The sequence below is a fragment of the Mesoplodon bidens genome, assembly GCF_964165515.1.
Source record: "Mesoplodon bidens genome assembly, chromosome: 5".
In the NCBI taxonomy this organism is placed as follows: Eukaryota; Metazoa; Chordata; class Mammalia; order Artiodactyla; family Ziphiidae; genus Mesoplodon; species Mesoplodon bidens.
Window position 1 is genome coordinate 118862646 of NC_138161.1, and position 23381 is coordinate 118886026.

Below are 23381 nucleotides of genomic sequence, written 5' to 3' on the forward strand. Positions count from 1 at the left end.
GGTACTCTTTCATCACAGTTAGTAATTATCTATATTGCGCTTATGGCCTGTATGATTTCCATATCCGGCTTGGATCCAGACTGCTGTCGGCCCATCCCACGGCTGCTCCAAGCATTGGCTGCTGAACTGACAGAGGCTCCCTCCTCAAATAATTGCCCTCAGCAACGGGAGCTGCTTTGCCCAGGAGGTTAGCACCCTCCCTAATCCTCCCCTCCACCTGTGAGCCAGAGGCAGTGACTAACCCGTGAAAGCCAGGTCCTGTGACCTCAGGCAAGGACAACTCTACAGTGAGGTTCACCCTCCAGAGGCCCCTGTGGATCAGGTTGAGGTGAAGCTTCACCAGAAACCTGGTCCTTTCTTAGCTCTCTTTCCCATTCTCAGTCCTCCTCCTCCTCTCATTCTCTTATAGGCTTTACTTGAGAGTCAGCCCTCAATAAATTAGATATGTCCTAATCCTTGTCTCAAGCTCTGCATTGAGGCATCCTGACCTCAAATATATACCCAGGCCACAGAGCTAGAAGATAATGAAGCTGGTGATTGTACTAGGTCTATCTGACTCCACATCCTGTGTCTTTTTTTTTAATTGAAGTATAGTTGATTCACAATGTTGTGTTAGTTTAAGGTGTGCAGCAAAATGATTCAGTTTTTTCAGATTCTTTCCCACTGTAGGTTATTACAAAATACTGAGTATAGTTCCCTGTGCTATACAATAGGACCTTGTTGTTTATCTATTTTATATATAGTAGTGTGCATCTGCTTAACCTCAAACTTGTAACTTATCCCTCCCCCAACCTTTCCCTTTTGGTAACCATAAGTTTGTTTTCTATGTCTGTGAGTCCGTTTCTGTTTTGTAAATAAGTTCATTTGTATCATTTTAAAAGATTGCACATGTAAGTGATATCATATGGTATTTTTCTTTCTCTGTCTGACTTACGTCATTTAGTGTGATCATCTCGAGGTCCATGAATCCTGTCCTCTTCGCCACCACTTTCTTATGGTTGAGGGAACCTCTCGCTTCCAGCATGTTCTCTGTAACATAATGTGTCTTCTATGCTGAGCATTTTGGTCTCGACAATGGCCTGTCATTGGTCCAGGGTGAAGTTTGTGATTACTGGTTCAATATCCAAGGCTTGTGCCCACTGTCGCTGGAGGCCCACACGCCCATGATCTGTTCCGTGGAGGCTCACACACCCTTTGCTGTTACCGCCTCCTGCCATATCTCTTCCTCCTTTCTCTTCCCCAGAGAGTGTGGGCCAGCATCCAGGTTGGAGCTCTACCACCCCAGTTCCCTGAAGTGAGTCTGCTTGTTTAGCTAAATCACGCTCCTCTTCTCCAGGCATGTTTATTTGGGGTAGGCTAGTTCTCCACGCCCTGGGAATTGTGCACTGGCATTCACTGAGGTTCAGACACTAAGTTGACAACTTGACACTTGCATGCCTTTTAGAGAAATCATGGTTATTACTGGGGGCCATAGCAGCAGGTTTATTTATAACTCCTGGCAGGACACACTGGCATGAAGTGGGATGCTAGCGGAAGGCAGTTGGAAGGCTACAGGGACCCAGGAGAACTAGGAGGACCTAGATTTCCAGGTAAGGTTGTATGTGTCAATCTGGAAAGGTAATTAGGCCAACACGGTGTGAAAGCAGCTTGTTTCAGCCCATTTCGTTTTCAGGTGCTCTAACGCAGAGTGAAAGATTCAGCAGACAATTCAACATGTCTTGGATTTAATTGTCTCTTTTCTGTGATCTCACCATGTATTTTGGTTTTGTGGTTTGTCGTTTGACTACCATATACAGATCCCGTCGGGGGTTTCTCAGCCTAGTCAATGCTCCCTGGTTGACCCCAAGTGACTCCTGTTTTTCCATTTGGTAGCAATTACTTGACAGTTACACAACTTCTTCTCTCCCTGCCTCAAAAAACAAACTAATAAATAAGGGATGGGTGTTCTTATTGGTAGCTCTCCTTTCTTCAGAGAGGCTGTGTACCCCCCTTCAGAAGGTGGTTCCACACCAGCTTTGCCGCCTTTCCTTTGTGGCTGGATGGAGTATAGCTGTCGCTAATTCAGTCACATTTTTAGTTGTCCCACCGTTAGATGAAATTATGAGTCATCGCTAGCGAGTGTCAGCAACTGCAAATAGCAATGCTGCCTTTGAAGGCGGCAGAATCCAACTGGGAATTGAGAAAATAATAGAAATTTAGAATAATGGGCATGCTTGGAATGAACCATTTTTGGGTTCAGAAACCTAGTTCCTCTGGTAATTTGAAGGAGCAGTTTTGCTAATAAAATTTGTCCGTGTTGAATGAACCTGCTGGATCTACCCATCGTTCACAGAACAGCTTGAATTATCACTTTCCCATCAAAATTTGCCCCTTCCTTTAGCTGGCTGGCTCTTTGAGCCAGTTTTCTCCATTGTAGGCAGGGAATGAGGGAGAAAAAAATAGAAAGAAGTTGTAGCACCAGCTGAGGCGGGCTGGCCTCCGTCTACATGGGTGATGAAGCTTGTTTACTTTATGCAGGTAACTTTGGATGAAATTCAAGTGGTGCTGCATTGAGTTGAAAGGGCAGATATTCGTAATAGAAATTCCCAATGATGGTCAATATTTACCAGCAGTCTTGATGAATTTGCAGATCCACGATCCCCACCCCTCTCACCACAGGAGGTTTTTAACTTCAGGAAGATGAGTAATTGTCACTGACAGCCTCAAAATTTTTAACAATCATCATAATTCCCCAGACCAGTAAAGTGTGTTAGTTTACCTGCCACCTTCATGGACGTGCCCTTTTGTAGAACCTCTTTTCCCCCAGTGGAACAGAAATGCTTCTCCGTCCAGGAAGTACAAAGCCCCAGATACAACAGGAACCCCTTTTGTGTTCTTTGCAGTTTCCCCAGCAGTCAGAGTGCTGTTCTCAAGGAAACCGTTATCTCAGCAGGATTGATTTTTCCGCTGGGCCCCGGGGATGGCAGTAGCGGGCAGCAGGCCAGGTGTGGGGAGCCCGGGAAGGGAGGAGGAACCAGAGTTACAGGGCAGGTTGAGCAGAGGCTGAAGGAAGGCTTTGGGGTGAGCAAGGCAGTGTGGTAAAGAGCTCCAGCTCTGCTTTTCCACCACGCATAGCTGTGTGAGTGTAGAGAAGACACTTAACGTCTCTGAGGTCATATCTTCAGGTTTAAATAGAGAGTGACAGCAGGCCACGCCTCCTGAGGTTGCCGTGAGGACAGGATGACAGATTCCTGTGGTCCCAGCACCTTCCGTCGCCTGAAAAGGCAAATCATTTGGCTTGTGTACACTTATCATCACTGCTAATTCATGTTGGGGGAAATCATCTGCTTTTGTTGAAAAGTGTTCTATTTCAGTTTATTTAGCTAATGTGGCTTGAGAAATATCACCTTCCGTTTCTACAGTTTATAAAAATCTGTCAAGTCCAAACTTTTAAAGTAGGTGAGGATTTTGTGAGCAGGTGAGCGCACCTGCATAACCAGGAGTCGTTGTGATTGATGTACACGTTGTTTTCTGGAGGCAAATATTTTAAAACCTTGAAAAGTTTCTCTTTACTGTATGAAGACTTTTCTTTTCTAGCCCTTTTTATTTTTTGGTTTGTTCATCAAAATCTTCTTCCGGGAAAAATACATACTTGTTTGTTTATGGGTTTAACAGATTCCTATATAATTTTTACTGAGTGCCAGGCATGTTCTAGGTTCAGTACAAATATTAACTCGGTGAATCCTTATTACAATACTCTGAAGTCGGTTCTGTTATCATCCCTGTTTTACGGTTACGTACATCGAAGCCCAAGGCCATTCAAGTTCAAGCAAGTTCGAGATCCTTAGGTAGTGAGCTGCCCAGCTAGGATTCTAATCCAGGCTGACTGGCTTCAGTGTCAGGGCTTGCAGGGAACAGGCTGGGCCAGTCTGGTCTATTAGGGCTATGGAGACTTTTGAATGACAGGAGCTGGGAGTATTTAAGTTGTTCTGTGTGTCTGTCAGGATGGGATTTCTGGGTTGACATTCAGTCACCTTATGTATTCAGCTTAGGGCTGTGGCTTTAACCAGGAATCTCCCCTTTGCATGAGGCTGTACAGATGGGGAGTTAGGGAAGCAGAGTTGCTGCAAAGTGAGGTTAAGGACTCCCTTTTAAGAATCTGTGCCATGTGTATTAGGAGTCACTGGAGTTGAGTGAATTAGCTGTTTTCTGAATGAATCTCTAAACTAGATTCTGAGACCCTTGGCGTTTCTGATTCACCTTCAAGAGCCCTGTTGAGTGATTCATAATAGTTTTACTCAGCACAAATAGAAGACCTACACACCGAAACCAGGATTTTTACCATCTATCTTCTTTTTTTTTTCTTCTGATAAATAAATGTCAAATTTAGAAGGAAAAAAAAGTCAAATTCCACTAACCATGGGGAAGCCCATGGACTTAAAAGATTTTTTTAGGCTTCACTGGCTCGCATATGCCTTGGAGGAAGTTGATGGACTTTTTTGTCCTCCTTCTTCAGTGACTGTCCCCGATCCACCCACATTGAGCTGCTTGTGCCATACCATCTGACTATGTTTTTAGATAGAAAAGTACCATGGGCTTTCCCCACTGCACATTCTCCTGTCACTGGTGGCTCCTTCTCAGCTCCTCTTTTCTGAGACTTCATAAAACTGCAGAGCTCTGGAACTCAGCCTTTGGGCAGATCATTTCACTCCTCTGCTCAGGATGCTATAATGACCTCACCTCCAATGTCCTTGCATTAAGGCCTTTTATCATCTGCCCCTTTACTCTCGCTTTGGCCTAATTGCCTATTACTTTGCTAGAGCTTCCAGAACCCAGTACCACAAGCTGAGTGGCTTAAACCACAGGCATGTATTGTGTCACAGTTTTGGAGACTAGAAGTCTGAGATCAAGGTGTCAGCAGGACTGTGTTCCCTTTGAAGTCATCAGGGAAGGATCTATTCCAGTCCTGTCTCCTAGACCCTGTTGGGACCTTGACATGTGCCAGCATCACGCCAGTCTTCATCTGGCAGCCTCACTGTGTGCATGTCTGTCTGTGTGTCCAAATTTCTCCTTTTTTATAAGAACACCAGTCCTAGTGGGCGAGGGGCCCATCATACTCCAGTATGACCTCATCTTAATTAGTTACATCCGCAGTGGCTCTGGTTCCCAGAAAGGCCACACTGTGAAGTACTGGGAGTTAGGACTTCAGCGTATGCATTTTGGTGAGACACAATTCAAGTCACAGCACTACTGTGCTCTCCCTTGCCCCCTGTGAGACATCACGCTGCCCTTGTTGCTGTTCTGTGAATACTTGGGTGTATCTCTGCCCTAAGGCCTTTGCATTGTCTGTTCCCTCTGCCTGGAACATCCTTGCACCCCAACTGTCCACAGGGCTCATGAACTGCCCCCTTCTCAAGTCTGTCTTCAAATATACTTTTCTCAGTAATGCCTCCCTCCCCTGATCATACCCCTTAAAATCACGTCATCTCCCCTCTTTCCCACCCTGCCCCCCAATCTCCCTGATTTATTGTTTTTCTGCAGTACTCACCACCTTCTAACATACTTGGTAATTTGCTTATTTACTAGTTTTGTCGTTTGTCTTCCCCCAACGCTGACACTGGAATGTAAGCCCAACGAGGGGCTCTTGGTCTGTTTCCTTCTCTGATTTATTCTATACACCTAGAACAGCAGTACTTGGAGCATAACAGCAGATGGAAAAAATGGGTATAGCATTCTCATTTTTCTTTATCAGTTGCTTTAGTCATAGAGGTGCATGCCTTTCATACATTGGAGTAAGGCAGGTGGGAGGAGGGCATAACATATCTTAAACTATTTTCTTGAACACCACGACATAGCTTTCTTGTAGTGCCCTACACCTGGGACCTTTAGCCAGATGTCACGTTTATGATGATTGCAGTTCCTGGGGGCGGCAGGGCGCGGGTGGAGGGAACTTGCCGTCCCTCCCTTCCTGGAGCTCAGAGCATTTTCCACATACAAGATGAAACCAGATCCCTTCTGCTGAGACACTGAGAGGCCTCATTTGACTTATTTCCACTGTCATTTAGCTATTGGAGGAGCCATCATCGACGCTCATGGAAGAAACCGATGGTCAGCCTGAGAACTCAGGCATCCTGACTTGCTGTGATTTTCCTCCTAGCATAAAAAGGTAGAAAGCTCCAAAAGTGACCACAAAGTGCTCTGGGAGACCCTTCTCTGGCTTCACTAGAGTGGATGAGGTTTCAAAGGCCCACAGATGTCACATCCAGTTTTCTTAATAATCAAGGCCTCTCTCTCATGGGCCTCTGGTAGCCTGTGTCAGGAGCGATTCCCAGCAGGACCACGGAGCTAGGCAACTCCCCATGCATTTCTTGGTCTTAAAATCCATCATTTTATATTAAAATTTTCTATTTGTTCTCATCCTTTGCCCTCATAAATATTGTATATTTTTATGAGCCTCTGTCCTCATAGAATGTGGAGTTTAATGAGGGCAAGGGTGTCTTACACATTGCTGGTTTTCGTTGTGGTGCCAGCATAGATGCTGGCACATACAGGATGCATGAGAGCTTTTTCTTAAGCCCCAGCTGAAGTCCAGCCTCCAAGCTGCATCACCACCCAGCTTCCTGGCTTAGCACGGTGGGCAGGGACCACGCCTGGACCATTTTGGTTTAGTTTCTTCCTGGAACTCATGAATGGCCTTCAGAAGTAACGGCTGACATATCACATTAAGCAGTGCTTTAGCCAGGAGGAAGATTGGTGGTTTGTAGGAAAGCATGGAAGGGTGTTTCAGACATCACGAGGCCCAAGAGGTGAACTGTCTCAACAAGGTATCCAAAATGGATAAGACTTCAAAGGGAAGGCCTGGCTACACAGAGGCCATTGATTTTTTTCAGCCACACTCATTCCTGGCTGGCAACATTATCCACGACTGACCATAAAACAGCAGGGGTATCAAGAAGTTGACATGGACCGAGGCCACACACCAGACCACTCAGTCCACAGGTGATAAACCCTGTCATTTGTTTCCTGCACAATGTCTCCTCTGCACCTCTGTCCTGTTGGTGCTGCCCCCATGAATCCATCTGAAAGGAAGTAGTGCCTTTTTTTAAAAATAAATTTATTTATTTAATTTATTTATTTTTGGCTGTGTTGGGTCTTCGCTGCTGCGCACGGGCTTTCTCTAGTTTCTCTCTCCGGGGAGGAGAAAGGAGCACTGAAACAGACTGAGGCAGCCAAGTGTCCGTGTAAAGTATCACAAAGGGTATGTCAGCCATTGTTATTATTCTGGATTTTATGACGTTTGTGTTTGTCAACTTTTTACAGTTTGTCATTTTTGTGATTATTCTCAGCCTAAATGAATCTTCATCTTTAGTCCTAATGTATTTATATTTTTTCTTACAAAATTCCTCTTGATTTTAAAAAGCTTTAGGACTTCCAAAACCTGGATCATCCCTGCCTCTGTCTTCTCAATTATCTTTGTTACATTTTGACAAGTCTTCTGGGGTCTAATGCATAAAATTCTCAAATAAAGTTTAATCTCATTTTTCAGCTAATATTAGTAATGTCTACATGGGCTGCAACTTCTAAAAAATATGTAGATATTAAATAATTAGTACTTACCTAGGTTCTAAGTATAATAGGAAAAAATAACACTAGCATCCCGTTATTATAGGACATGTATCCAAGCAACTTGAGTAGATCTTCATAGCCTCAATGCTTCAATGAATTCCTCAGAGTTCTTATCTATCTGCCTTCCAAATGGGGCTATGTTCATCTACATAGAAAATTACATTTCTACATGAGAAATTAAATTTAAAAAGTGTTTTATATAGCCAAAATATATTCTAGTTTCCTGGGAAAAAAAGATGATGAAATGTTTCATCACTTCCACTTGAACTATAATTGACTAATTAGAATTAGTGCATGTGTGTTTGTGTATGGAGGGTAATTTTTTTGGCATTTCCAATCATCAACATAACTTCAGTAAAGGTTTCAGAGAACATCCATAATGCCTTGTAAAAACGCCTATGATGTGAAAAATAATACCAGCTCTCCCTTTAAATAAACTGCATTCCAAGAAAAATAGATATACTAAACTTTGATAACGGTAAGTGGATCAGAAGAACTTTCCAGCTCAGGTATAAGATAGTTGTAGAGCCTTTGAAACCTTTGAAATTTCTGCTTTGACCACAGATAAATCTGCAGTGAGATGACTAGCATCCAATTTGTTCCAGCTCACGTTTTAGGATGAAGCCCATCTAGGAAATGAAAAAAGACCTGTATTTGCTGTCTTGAGATTTCCCAAGTGACTCCCCATGCAAGTTTTGACCTGGACCAAATCCCTGAACTTCTTTGGGTCTCAGTTTCCTCATTTTATGATACAAAGGTTTGGGGCCACATCTCCAATTCTGTTTCCAGTTCTGGCACAAATATTCCACGGTCTTTATCTCTATCTGCATCTTAAATGGGTCAGATCCATAAGGGAGAAGAAGAGTTATTAGCACTCTGTGTTTCATAGATGTTGGGGGAGATGAAGACACCCCTGGAGCCCTCAAGATTCCACGGAATAATTGCTTGACACTCGAGTGAGAGTTAACGAAGGGGATATTCCAAACATAGGACATTAAAAACCATCATCCATTATTCAGCAATTCTGTGCTAAGGTTAAATTTGCATGTGGTCAAAACTACCTACCACTGTCCCCTATGAAGTAAGTCTACTGCACACTGTTTTTTTACTAACACAGTCAGATTTTCCCCGGCATTGAACAGGTAACTGACTCTTGAATTGAGCCTCGGATGAAATACTTGCCTTATGTTTGGGGCCACAGTATATTATTTTTAAAAGCTTATCTTACTTTTTACATATACATGTATCTATTCTTTTTCAAGTTCTTTTCCCGTTTAGGTTATTACAGAGTATTGAGCAGAGTTCCCTGTGCTAAATAGTAGGTCCTTGTCAGTTATCCATTTTAAATATAGCAGTGTGTACATGTCAATGCCAAACTCCCAATCTGTCCCTCCCCCCAGCCCTTCCAAAAGCTTATCTTGACACCATTCCAACTGAATAGTCAAGTTACCTTTTCCCTGTCTTTTAAATTGTTTTCTTATTTGTTTACTTTCTCTACATTCATGCTGAGTTTGTATATTTTGTAAGTTAAATGTGCTTCTTTGGGATTGGATGCCATTGTATTACTTTTCATTTGAGATCTCAAAGTTGACTGCTAAGAGCAAATGTTTGTGTCAGCCATTCAGTACTAACTCACATTGCTATGGTGAACCACTTTATAACGGATCATCTGTGCCTCCTACTCTTACTTGACCATTTAGGACTGTGAAACCTCAAACTTCTAGCCCAATTCCTCGAAGGCTCACAATTTACTTGCCATTTTCTTCTATTTGTTTGGGAAATTAAAAAAAAAAAGTCTGCCTTTTTAAAGGTTGTACTGCTGTATCACTTTCTAGTTTCATATCAAATATTTTAATCTTTAATATCTTTCTGAGCTAAAAAGGTATGCAGAGTTAGGGATGGGGAAATGCAAAGGAAGTTCTCTGAAATCACAGAAATCATAGTTGGTGATGCACAGAGGGTGTAACAAAGGCAGATTAAGACCTACAGTGACAATCAGCAACCGGCATCCAGGAACAGAGTATTTTAGTCCTCCCTCCGAATAGATGGAGACCAGAAATTGGACATTTATGCAGAAAGGCAGGATTTCATCCAGCACTTATCCCAGATTGTCAAGGTGCTGACTGAGGAGGACACTGGGCACCCAGAGACAGGAGATGCTATTGCCCGACTCAAGGAGGTCCTGGAGTACTATGCCATCCGAGGCAGGTACCATCGGGGTTTGACGGTGCTAGTAGCATTCTGGGAGCTGTTGGAGCCCAGGAAGCAAGATGCTGATGGTCTCCGGTGGGCCATGACTGAGGGTTGGTGGGTGGAACTGCTCCAAGCCTTCTTCCTGGTGTCAGATGACCTCATGGATGCATTCTTCACCCGACGGGGGCAGATCTGCTGGTATCAGAAGCCAGGCATAGGTTTGGCTGCCATTCATGATGCTTTCCTCCTGGAAGCATGTATCTACCACCTGCCGAAGCTCTGCTGCTGGGATCAGCCCTATTACCTGAACCTGACCGAGCTCTTCCTACAGAGTCCTTATCAGACTGAGGTCGGACAGACCCTGGACCTCATCACAGTCCCCTAGGACAGTGTGGATCTTGGCAGATTCACTGAAAAGAGGTACAGATCTATTGTCAAATACAAGACAGCTTTCTACTCCTTCCATCTTCCTATAGCTGCTGCCATGTGTGTGGTGGGCATTGACGGGAAGAAGGGAGCATACCAATGCCAAGAAGATCCTGCTGGAGATGGGAGAGTTCTTTCAGATTTAGGATGATAACCTTGATATCTTTGGGGACCCCAGTGTGATGGGCAAGATCGGCACTGACATCCAGGACAACAAGTGCAGCTGGCTGGTGGTTCAGTGCCTGCAACGGGCCTCTCTGGAACAGTTCCAGATCCTGCAGGAGAACTGTGGAGGCCGAGAAGGTGGCCCGGGTGAAGGCGCCAGACAAGGAGATGAATCTGCTGGCTGTGTTTACACAGCCCAAGGAGGACAGTTACAGCTACCTTATGGGTCTCATGGAGCAGTATGCTATGCCCCTGTCCCCAGCCACCATCCTGGGGCCGGCACACAAGATGTGCAAGCAGTAAAAGTCACCTAGAGACTTGAGGGTGGGGAGGGGAGGCTCTCAAAAAATTATTGTCTAACCTGTAAAAGAAAAGGAAGACCTACAGTGATACATCTTCTATTGATGTGTGCTTCTCTGTAGGAGAATGTGTAACAGTCTTAAAAGACAGAGCCAAGATTTCTGTTAAGACTAATAGGCATGGAGTGGTTATTCTCTTGGTAATTTCAAAGTAAAGCTTTTTTACATGGGAAATAGAGTAGTCTAACTCAAACAGGAGACCAATTTTTCTTCAACATTGAATAAAGGCAAATTCTGACACATTTCAATGGTGAGTACATTATATGTTCCACCTTAGAAACTATTTAACCTTATTCCAGCCATTAGGTGTTTTAATCACTTGACAACGTAATTCATTAAAAGTTGCCTTGCAGTCTGTGGATAATTAGTCTGGTAACATTTATTTTGTTTACCTGAACCTTTCTTGCTTTGAAAATTGTGAATCCTGGCTAGTCTGTGTTTAAAGATAAAGAAACCATTTATAATGATCTGAAATGTCATTTAATTCTCACTCCTTTTCAAAGGCATTCATTCCAACAATGGTGAGAGGAACTGAGTTTTCTTAAGGCTCACTTGGTTTTGATTTTTAACAAAATATATCATTGATTAAAGTAAAACCAGACCTTTTGTCGTTTTACCAAGACCAGAATCACCACTCACTCTCAAGGATATATTTTGGGCAAAGTGTTGCTTGTTACTGCACAAACCCTGCATAAGGCCCAGCCTCTGACTTCGAGGGGCTTATAGCTTATAGTGATGACAGATATATAGAACTGTAACCCAGAGGTGGCTTTGGAAAATGATAGAATGGAGTAAAAGACAGTTCAGCTGAAGTCAACAGAAGAAAAACAGAAGAGTGAGAGAAAAAGAGGATCCGAATGGGATATTGATGTTGTTTCAGGAACAGACCAAGATAAGGATGAAGACAAAGGCTGTAGTCAGAATATGGAGAATTTAGTGCTAACGTAAGTGTTTGGATTTTATTCTTAGCTCTTGAAATCAAATGCTAATGTGAAAGAAGATTTGAGGAGATAAAAGAGAGTTACAGAATGTTAGAGCAGGGGCCCATAAAAATCCAATCCATTGTTTTACAGATAAGGAAACTGAGGCACAGAGAGGTTAAGTGACTTACCAGAGGTCCCATAGTATATCAGTAGCATAGTGGGGCCATAGACTTGTCTGCTGGCTCCCAGCCTAGACATCTTTTTATCCCATCATGCTATAGTAGGCTATTCAAGGGCAAAGTCTTCATAGGTACTGCTTCTTGAACATGTAGTAGATTGGCCTAGGTGTCACTGTTTTTGACATCTGTTTTCCTCCTAAGGGTTTCTAAGAATGATAGCTTTCTTCCTGATTCCTGAATGTGGTGTGTATATTCACTATATGTAATAACTTGCCCTTCATGTGTAAGATTCTGCTTCCAAAATCATTGGCTTGCTGCCTGGCTTTTGGAAGGTGGTGTGTTTTACTGATGTGGACTTGAAAGTTCCGTGTAATCATTATCCTCTAGAATAGGCATTCCCATCTAGTCTGGAAGTCCTTTTGTTTCTTGGGCTCCCGCATTGATAGGTGACAGATTCAGACAATATTTATGTCCATGATGTGGAACTAAAGTTAGCACAAAATTGTATGTCTATGTTTAAGATACTTATGTTATTTTCTCCCATAAAATATTTGTGCTCTTGTCGTAGGTTGGGTGTATGTACACGCCAGTGATTTAAAATGAGGTGTATTGTTTGTATATTCACAGGTGTTTATTATGAATTCAGTGCCTATGAAAAGTGATACTTTGAGTAAACCACATTGTCAGGAATTGCAAATATATACTTTGAAATGACGCTTTTGATTTGAAATTCTTCTTGACCATATAAAGCTTCCTCCAGTCTCAGATAGTGTAAATACTAAGTACTACCTTGTAAAGGCATAACTTGAAAAATTCTTACAGCCTTCATATTGGGCATATGGATTGTACTGAGCAGTGCTTCAACAATCAGCAGTGTTGGCTGGATGGCTTTGGGAAAGGCAGCACCTACTGTGTTTATTTCATAAAATGTCTGCATATATTTGGTATAATTAATATTTGTGTGTGTGTGTAAGTGTGTGTGTGTGTGTTTTGATCAGTAGTAGTTGGAATACCCAGAGACTTTTTGCCTCAACTGTTACAGGGCGTGCTTTGTATTTTGTGGAGACCAAGACCCTCACAAGAAGATATAGTTTGTATAATCCTTGTCTTGATAAGACCTTGGCACCAAGAAACTGAGTTACGTTTGGGAGGCATCATGCTTTATTTAGCATTAAGGTTTCTGCTCCAACATCACACACACACACACACACACACACACACACACACAACAGTTCACTCTGCAGGAAAGGCAGCTGTTAACTTGCTAACGCTCAGGCCTTCCAGGCTGTGCTCAGCAAAGCTCTAGCAGGTGCCATTCACGTGAGACTACAAGACAGGGGTCTGAATAGCGCCCCCTGCAGTTTTGCATTGCTTTGCAAATGCAGTACTCATCTTAAAACGTTCCCTAAAGATTTTCAATAACAGGAAACACCACCAGCACGCATGCGATCTGCAAGTTTATGTACAGTCTGAACATCCACAGTGTCCCATTTTCTCACCCCTGAACTTCCACTAGACCACAAGACTTCGGGTCTGTTTTCACCGCCGTGCTTCCAAGTCTTCCCCTGGATTCTTCACTGGGCTCCTTTTGCCCGAATTAGATCCAGTGACTCCTTCAAATCACCAGCTGGAGTTTGTTGCTTACTTTCAGGCATAACGTGGGAAGTATCATCACCCCCCTTTGGAGCCAACGTCACTCTTTGGGTGCCTCAATCTGGTTTTCCTACTAATCTCAAAAACCAGGCAGAACATCTCCCTCCCTCTTTCTTAGACTCTCTTGTCCTTGAGTCTTCCTTTTACTCATTTCTTCCCAACGTAGGCAAAGCTTCTATTCTCTGTAGTATTAGTGATCTGTACCCCCAAACGGGCCAGTGTTTTATTCTCTTCTGATATCACAGCCAAGTGGGGGGGATGGACAGTAAGATGGTGATGCATGATACTTCTCCTTGTTGAGAGATTTGGCTCCTAGAAAGTGATCCGTTGTCCAGATTAGGAACCACGTATACATGAGAACTCAAGAATTCCCAACAATAACCATGGGTTGTGTTTGAATATGAGTGCTTTGTTCTCAGTACAGAGCTTGACAGGAGATACACACAGAGGCAGACACATGTTATAAGTGGTACAGACATAGAAAGTATATCAACTACCTACACCCTATGGAGATTAGGAAAAAGAGTTTAGCATAAAAGAACAGTAACCAAGACTTTTTAAACATCTTGTTTATGCCAGAGACTCAGTAAAACATTCAGTATGTAGTCTGAGAACCAGGTTCTCACAACAGTCCTGAAGTGCAGGTAACTTGCAGCCTCCTTGTGACACCTTAGTGAGCTGAAACACAGTTAACAGTTAGCCATCAGGATTTGGGTGCAAGTCTGTCAGGATTCAAGGATCTTGTGTTTCCAGGGTACATGATGCCTATGAAAATAAGATGCTTGAATGGGAGGGGAGCTGCCATGTGGGGCAGCCCTCCATGCATAATGCTATGCACTTTCATGTATTCCTCTTTCAGACCCCCTAAAAGTCACATGAATGCAGTTATCCTTCCAACTTAGACCCCTCAGTGGAGGGAGGAGACTAATTTGCTCAGGATGACACGGCCACAAAGGGAAAAGCCAGAATTTGAGTTCAAACAGTGTGACTCTGGTGCAGGGGTCTGGAAACTGGCCCACAGGCCTGTCTGGCTCACCTTCTGTTTTTGAACAACAGGTGAGTTAGAGAATAGTGGTTACATTTTTAAACGGTTCAGAAGAATGAAAAGAATATTTCATGACAATACTTGTTTATATATTTTCTATGACTTCTTCTGTGCTATGACAGAGTTGAGTGTTAGTGAGACTAGATGACCCTCAAGCCCAAAATATTTAGACTCAGGCCTTTTACAGAAAAGGTTTGCTGATCCCTACTCTAAAATCTACATTCTTAACCTTTAGGCTATACTTTTTCTACTTGATCATGTTAGGCTCATATGGAGTACGATTAGAATTTCTAGATTATTTTGCACCACATGAGAGTTTTAAAATAAAAATAATAATCATCTGGGACCCTTTATAGGAGAGTGGTACAGATGTGAAATTTTTAAAGCAGCTTGAAGAAACCATAAAATAGATTCTATATTGTAGTTAGGAAAATAGGATAAATGTTTTTATCACACCGTTGCTAACTCTGTGACTCATTAGAAAAAATTTGTCCCCATTGACAAATAAAATGGAGGTTTATTCATGTTCTACATCACCAATATATTTAGCTCATTTGTATTAATTTGTATTCATCACATTATTTTCCAAAATAGATAAAAAGTAGAACATTAGCTGGAAAGTTACAAATAAAGCCCCACACTTACTGCTTTGACTAGTAAGGCCTATGAGAAAGGATAAAGGAATTAGCCTACCAATGAAAAAGACTGATATTCAAAATACCTACTGTGTGTTATCCACTTTTATGGGCAATAACTGATTTTACTCCTACACCATTTCATAGTTAAGGGCACTAAGGCTTAGAGGTAAAGTAACTGCTGTATGTCATGCAGCTAGTAAGTGAAAAAGCCAAACCAGATCTTTCAACTCCAAATTTTGTGTCTTCTTATAAGAGAAATTCCATGGCACTTACCATTTCAAGTTGTAAATTAGTCTAGAATTACCTCATCTATTGGGACAGTTGATTCTCTTTCTAAATGTTGGTCTTTGTTTGATTCTGTTACTTCTGTCTGTTATTAGTTGTTCAAAAGTAGGAAAGAAGTTGAAGTAAATAATATTGCCATTAATTCGTATTTAACACACATAAAAAATAGTTGAAAATGTTGATGCAAAAGAATGTGTTTTAATAACTAGAGAGTTTCAGTGAATTTTATTCCCAGTTTTTTATAGAAATCAGAGAGAGAACTTTCTTGATTTCCATGTATGTGACTAATGTTCACTTGTGATTGGTGATTATCACAATTTTATATTTGCAAAGGCTAAAAACAGAAGATTAATGAAGTCTAAATAAACAGTGGACTATTTCACGTTATTTAGAACCAGGTAGCACAGATACCAGACTTGATAATGAGAGAAGAGGGATCAGCTACATGGTTTTTATTTATTTATTTATTTATGTTTGTTTGTTTATTCTTAGCTGTGTTGGGTCTTCGTTTCTGTGCGAGGGCTTTCTCTAGTTGTGGCAAGTGGGGGCCACTCTTCATTGTGGTGTGCAGGCCTCTCACTATCGCGGCCTCTCTTGCTGCGGAGCACAGGCTCCAGACACACAAGCTCGGTAGTTGTGGCTCACGGGCCCAGTTACTCCGTGGCATGTGGGATCTTCCCAGACCAGGGCTCAAACCCATGTCCCCTGCATTGGCAGGCAGATTCTTAACCACTGCACCACCAGGGAAGCCCCCAGCTACATGGTTTTAGATGGTTGTTATAAAAGGTGACAGCAAAATGCATAATATGTCATTGGTTACAGATACCAAAAATTGTACCTTCTTTTGCTTTAAAACATGTTTTAATTTTGAAATAGATGTAATCAGATAAAACCAATGATCATCTCTGAGTCTTTATGTAATATAAACATCTATTCACTTATGCCTAAGAATAAAGAGATTGTTTGCATTTAGAAAAATTTCAGGCTTTGATGAAATCAAGGTCAATATGAATGTGTACTAAGGTGTACTTGTGTTTATATCTTTTAAAAGGCTCATCTCCTGTGGACATGTAATTTGGCACAGTGCTTTTGTTCTTTGGAAAGCAATTTGGCAATAATGTGCCAGGAGTCTTAGAAATGTTCTTAATCTTTGAACCCAAACTTTTAACTTCTAGAAGTTTGCCTTAGGACACATGTGAAAGATTTCCATTACTGTGTTAGTTAAGGAATGAAAATTTTTAAATAATCTGAACACACAAGTGTAAGAAAATGTTTAACAAACTAAAGCAAATCCAAAGCATGAACTAGTTTGCAGTCAGTAACATGATGTTCAAAATATATATTTACTACCATAGGGAAAACTTGTACTAACTGAAAATGAGGGATCCTATTTTTTAATTGATTATATTTCAATATAAAATATACACATGTACTTTTATGATGACACTGATCAAAATATATTACATTTTTCTTTCTGTTTATACATGTTCCCCAGTAGATAATACATAATTTGAGGGCAAGGATTGTGTTTTATTCAGTATATTTCTCTTATACATAATGCTTGGGAAGTTGTAGATGATCTACAACTTCTTTTGAATGAATAAGAAAGATGATAGAAAATGATCTGGTTGTCCTTATATAACTTATCTTTTTTGCATATTACATTTTATTTAGTACTTTATTATGTGTATGATCAGAACAGGTCATTTTAAAATTAATAATAAATTTATATATTAGAAAAGAAAGATGGCATCTTTTCTCCAGAACTTCTGGTAGCGTAGATATTATTGTGAAATGGTTCTTTGTAATTTGGCCCTAGTTTAAATAACCCTCTCTTAATGGACCAGCCTACAAGAGCAGATCTATTGCTTGGCTTCCTTTCTACCCCAGGGTATTCTTTTAAAGAATGAAAGTAACCAACAATACAATGCTGAATCATTATTAGTTCTAATTTGGGAGATTGTGCCTTGAGATAATGGGTGTTTGGGGTCTGATTCTGTGAAGGCTACTTACTCTAGGCTTTTGTTTCATCAAAGGATCTCATGTTCATTCGCAAACATTCCTTTTCTCCCAGAATGATCTTCCACGGTGCCCTTGCCAGGTAAATACAACTTTGCCCGAGATATTAAATCAATACATCAAATTAATTGCAATGAGTTGAGACCTGACACCCACAGTGAATACACAATACTTAGATCAAGTCAGAGGTCACTATGTTGAATTGCTTTTAAAATCTTTGAATTATACATTTAAGATGTTTGGTGCTGTATCTCAGTTGGAAATTGTTTTTAGCAGGAGAATCGTTGAGAAGAATTAGTGCTACACAATTTTTTGTTTTGTTTTTTAAAGAAAAATACATGGTCAAACAAGAGCCTCTTGCATGATCAGCAAACAAAACACACCCCACAGATTTATTAACTTCAATCAATAGATTGCAAATGTCCTAATGTAACTGGAATATGTCATCTCTGTTTGGTTGCCAAGAAGATAATCTGACTCTTGGTTTTATTTCCCCAACTATATTCTTCACTCAGGCTCTAGAACTGAAAATCTCTTAACAATTTCAGCAGAGGGATTTTTGATATAGAAAGATTTGAGCTATAAGGAAACCAAATGTTCCATCTAACAGAGAAGAGTTGCCATCTGCACATGCTATGAAGGCCTACCTCACCATTGACTTCCCAGTTCATCTTATGCTTCAATTTCCAGGCTTGCATAGAATTTAGAGATGATCTACAATAACCTCTAAGGAGCTTTTGTGAAAATTAGAAAAAGGAACACCTGTTGGGCAGGTCAGTTTGAAAAAGAGACCTCCTGGGGGGTGCTAAGTGGCATCTTAGGCCATAAGACTGGTCACCAGCCCCCTACCAGCCCTTTGGTTTTTATCCTTTGTGAAGTGTGCAAATGCACAACTCTGGATGGCAGCCCTGGGTAAAGGGTGAGTGTGAGGGTGGTATTAAATATTTGAGAGATACGATATGAAAGGAGCACATCCAAGTCTCAATTGGCATGGGTCATATGTGTTTAGGCACCTACAGGTTTCCTAGAAATAGTTTTTGACTATTTCAGAAAATACAGTCCTGCTCGTTCCAAATCCAGAAAGCACAAGCAACAGCCTATTTTGATGTATTGCCAGTATTTCAACTACAAAATGGCAATTTTCTATTGTTCAACCTAGATAGTTCATCCTATAAGCAGCACCGGGCCATTTTCTGATGTTCTCATTACAAATGCTATTTATCTCCTTACACCTCATGCATTGATCTTCTTTCTCCATGCAAAAACCAACTTGTAATCATAAGTGGCTGCCATCTCTGCCTGGCTCTGTTAACTCTTGATAGTACTGAAAACAGTTTTGATTTAATATTATCATTACCGTCAGCACCCTGAGTGGGTGCCAATCTCAGGAGACCATCGTAAGTGAAGGACTTTTTGTAGGTGGACAGTTTGTGGCAGAAGAGTCACCAGCAGCATTTGCTAATTATGCATAGTAAAAATTATGGGATTCATTGCTGGGTAAATATTTTACAAAATACATATACTGTTTTTGTAAGTCCTCATGTTCAGTTATAATTTAGCTCTTTGAATGAAATAAATGAATTCTTGCCTCCTAATAGAACAGTTATTCCAAAGACATACAGATGGCCAAGAAGCATATGAAAAGATTCTCAATATCACTAATTATTAGAGAAATGCAAATCAAAACTACAGTGAGGTATCACCTCACATCAGTCAGAATGGCCATCATCAAAAAGTCTACAAATAATAATGCTGGAGAGGGTGTGGAAAAAAAGGGAACCCTCCTATACTTGTTGGTGGGAAAGTAAATTGGTGCAGCCACTGTGGAGAACAGCATGGAGATTCCTTAAGAAATTAAATATAGTGTTATGATATGGTCCAGGGGTCACACTTCTGAGCATATATCCAGAGAAAACTCTAATTCGAAAAGATATATGCACCCCAATGTTCTTAACAGCACTATTTACAATAGCCAAGACATGGAAGCCACCTAAATGTCCATCAACAGATGAATGGATAAAGAAGATGTGGTATATATACACAATGGAATATTAGTCATAAAAAAGAATGAAATAATGCCTTTTGTAGCAACATGGACAGACCTAGAGATTTTCATATTAAGTGAAGTCAGACAAATACTATATGATATCACTTACATGTGGAATCTAAAAAAAATGATACAAATGAACTTATTTACAAAACGGAAATAGACTCACAGACATAGGAGACAAACTTATGGTTACCGAAGCTGATAGAGGTGGGGGTAGGATAAATTAGGTGTTTGGGGTTAACGGATACACACCACTACATATAAAGTAGGTAAACAACAGGACATTCCATACACACAGGGAACTAGACTCAATATCTTGTAATAATCTATAATGGAAAAGAAGCCAAAAAAGAATATATATATATATATATATAGTGTGTGTGTGTGTGTATAATGTATGTATGTATATGTAACTGAATCAATTTGTGGTACACCTGAAACTAACACAACACTGTAAACAAATGATACTTCAATTTAAAAAAAGATAAAAAAGAAAGGTTATTGAATTTACTATTAAAAATGTAAGGTAAGAGAGGGAGGAAGGTTCAAGATGGCAGGATAGGAATATCCTGAATGCACCTCCTCTGAAGGATAAAACAAATCTACAGCTACATATGGGATAACTCTCTTGAAAAGGGACCTGAAAACAGAGCCTCCACAACAAAAGGTAAGAAGATAGCATCAAGACAGGTAGGAGAGGTGGAGACAAGGTCTCACCGAGGAAAAAACCACACCCCAGCTGTGGCGATCCACATTGAGAGGGATCTGAAAAGTATGGATCTTTGCCTTGAGGAGTGAGGAACTCAAGCTCCACTTCAGGCACCCCAACTCCTAGATTTTGCACAGGAGAGATGAGCGTCCCTTGGAAAAGTATAGAACTGCAGGGAATGGAAAGCCTAGTCTTAAAAATCTTGAGCACAGACTCACTTGATCCAAAAACCAGTGCAAAAACACCAGACTGAAAAGCACAGGGATGTAAGTGAAGGGAACCCACCTACTAATTTAAAGCATTTGCTGGAGAGGCAGGAACCAGGTGGGAACCTTGCCAGGGACTGAGACACTGGTGGAAACAAGTTTTGTTATCTCAGGCTGCCTTGCTAATGCCAGCACTGATGGGCACTGTTTTAGAATTCTCCCACTAATCTGTTAGTGCTAGTGGGTATGCCCTGCTGACAGCCCTGCTTACCCTTGTGCCTTTGCCAGGACTCACAGCTGGTTGAGCAGTGTTCCCACAGCAGCTGTGAGTGGGCCCACAGTGTGTCTGGAGGCCAGCCCTGCCCAGCATTATGCTGCAGCAGTAGTCCTGGCCCCACCACTATAGGAAGACACACACAGCACACATAGGGGACCCCTAGAGTGCCTGGTTCTGGTGGCCAGGTGGGATTGCATTTCTAAGTCCCACTTGTATCCTAAATAAGGCCAATCCTTCAAGAATGGTAGAGATAGCTGATTTACCTAATAAGTAGAAAAAACACAGAGACTTAGGCAAAATGAGGAGAGAGAGGAATATGTTTCAATTGAAAGAACAATTCAAAACTTCAGAAAAAGAACTAAACGAAACAGAGATAAGCAATCTATCTGAGTCAAAATAATGGTAATAAAGATGTTCACTGAGCCTGGGAGAAGAGTGTATGAACACAGCGGGAAGTTCAACAAAGAGACAGAAAATATAAGAAAGTACCAAATAGAAGTTATAATTGTCCTGAAAAATACACTCAAGGTGTTCACATACAGACTGGATGAGGTAAAGAATGATTCAGTGAGCTGGAAGACAAAACATTGGAACTCACCCAGACAGCAGAAAAGTGAAAAGAATTAAACAAAAGTAAGGATAACTTATGGGACCTTTTGGACAACATCAAGCCAAATAACATGCACATTATAGGGGCCCTAGAAAGAGGAGAGAGAGAAAGGACCAGAAAAAAAATGAATAAACAATGGCTATAAAATTCCCTAATTTGGGGAAGGAAACAGACATCCAGGTCCAGAAAGCCCAGACTTTTCAAATAAGATGAATGAACCCAAAGACACACACACCAAGACACATTATAATTAAAACTGTAGAAGTTAAAGAGAGAATCCTAAAAGCAGCAAGAGAAAAATAACTTGTTATATACAAGGAAAATCTTATAAAGCTATCCACAGATATTTCAGCAGAAACTTTATAGGGTAGATGAGAGTGACATGACATATTCAGAGTGCTGAAAGCAAAAACATTCCAACCTAGAATTCTCTACCCAGCAAGGTTATCATTCAGAATTGGAAGAGAGAGAAAGAATTTTTCAGACAAGCAAAACTAGAGAAGTTCATTACCGCTAAAATGGCCTTACAAGAAATGCTAAAGGGACTTCTAAGGGCACTAATTAGTAACAACAACAACAACAACAACAAAAAACATGAAAGTAAAAATCTCATTGGTAAAGGTAAACTTATAGTAAAGGTAGTGATTAATCACTTATAGAGCTGGTGTGAAGTTTAAAAGATGAGGTTGTAAAAATAACTACAACTACAATAATTAGTTAAGGGATACACAAAATACAAAGATGTACAATGTGACATCAAAACACAGACCATTGGGAGGCGGGGTGTAGCAAGAATTTTGAGTTTTAGAATGCACCCAAACTTGCTGTCAACTTAAAAATAGACTGTTAAATATATTATCTGTTATACATCAACATGATGGTAACCACAAAGCAAAAGCCTGTAGTAGATACACAAAAGATAATGAGAAAGGAACATAACCATAACACTAAGGGAAACCACCAAAGCACAAGGGAAGAGAACAAGAGAAGAAGAAAGGAACAGAGGGGAGCTACAAAAACATCTAGAAAACAATTAACTCTATGCCATTATGCAAATGGACTAAATGTAAATGGACTAAATTCACTAGTGGAAAGACATAGAGGGGCTGAAAGGGTTTTCTTTTTTTAAAAGGCATATGTATATGCTGCCTAAAAGAGATTTACTTTAATAAAAGAAAGACTGAAAGTGAAGGGATGGTAAAAGATATTCCATGCAAAAAGAAATGAAAAGAAAGCTAGAGTAGCTATACTCACAGAAGACAATATAGACATTAAAACACAGACTGCACTGAAAGAAAAAGAGGGTCATTACATAGTGATGAAGGGGTCAAATTAGCCAAAGGCATAACAATTATAAATGTATATACACCCAACTAAGGAACAGTAAGACATACATGGCACACATTAACAGGCTTAATGGAGAAACTGAAAGCAATACAATAATAGTAGGGGATTTTAACAACCCACTTACATCAATGGATAGATCATCCAGACAAAAAATCAATAAGGAAACATTGTCTTCAAATGATGTTAGACCAGATGATCTTAATAGATATGTATAGAACATTCCATCCAAAAGCAGAAGAATACATATTCTGCTCCAGTGCACATGGAACATTCTCCAGGATTGATCACATGTTAGGTCACAAAACAAGTCTCAATAAATTCAAGAAGATTGAAGTTATATCAAACACCTTCTCTGACCACAATTGAATAAAACTAGAAATCAATCACAAGAAAAAAAATATGGAGATTAAACAACTGAACAACCAGTGGGTCATCTAAGAAGTCAAAAGAGATATCAAAAAAAAAAGAATACCCACAGACAAATGACAACAGAAATATGATGTATCATATATCTATGGGATTTTTGTAATCCATAGCAGTAAAAGTGGATCTCAGAGAAATTCAGACCAATACAGGCCAACCTTAAGAAACAAGAGAAATCCTAAATAAACAACCTAACTTTATACCTTCTGGGACTAGAAAAAGACAAACAACCAAAGCACAATATTATAAGAAAGGAAATAATAAGGATC

The 23381-nt window shown here is 40.5% G+C and overlaps 1 protein-coding gene and 1 pseudogene across 2 annotated transcripts in view; both read left to right on the forward strand.

Moving 5' to 3' along the window:
• The window catches only part of KCNH8 (potassium voltage-gated channel subfamily H member 8), a gene marked incomplete at both ends in the record, with an annotated part of 333350 nt that overhangs the window by 70589 nt on the left and 239380 nt on the right, over positions 1–23381 (forward strand). The gene's annotated exons all lie outside the window — the stretch shown is intronic.
• On the forward strand, positions 1514–10692 carry LOC308617526 (farnesyl pyrophosphate synthase-like; annotated as a pseudogene). The gene is made up of 5 exons: positions 1514–1617; positions 2883–3060; positions 6045–6145; positions 8723–8747; positions 9635–10692. The product of its transcript is annotated as a farnesyl pyrophosphate synthase-like (transcript).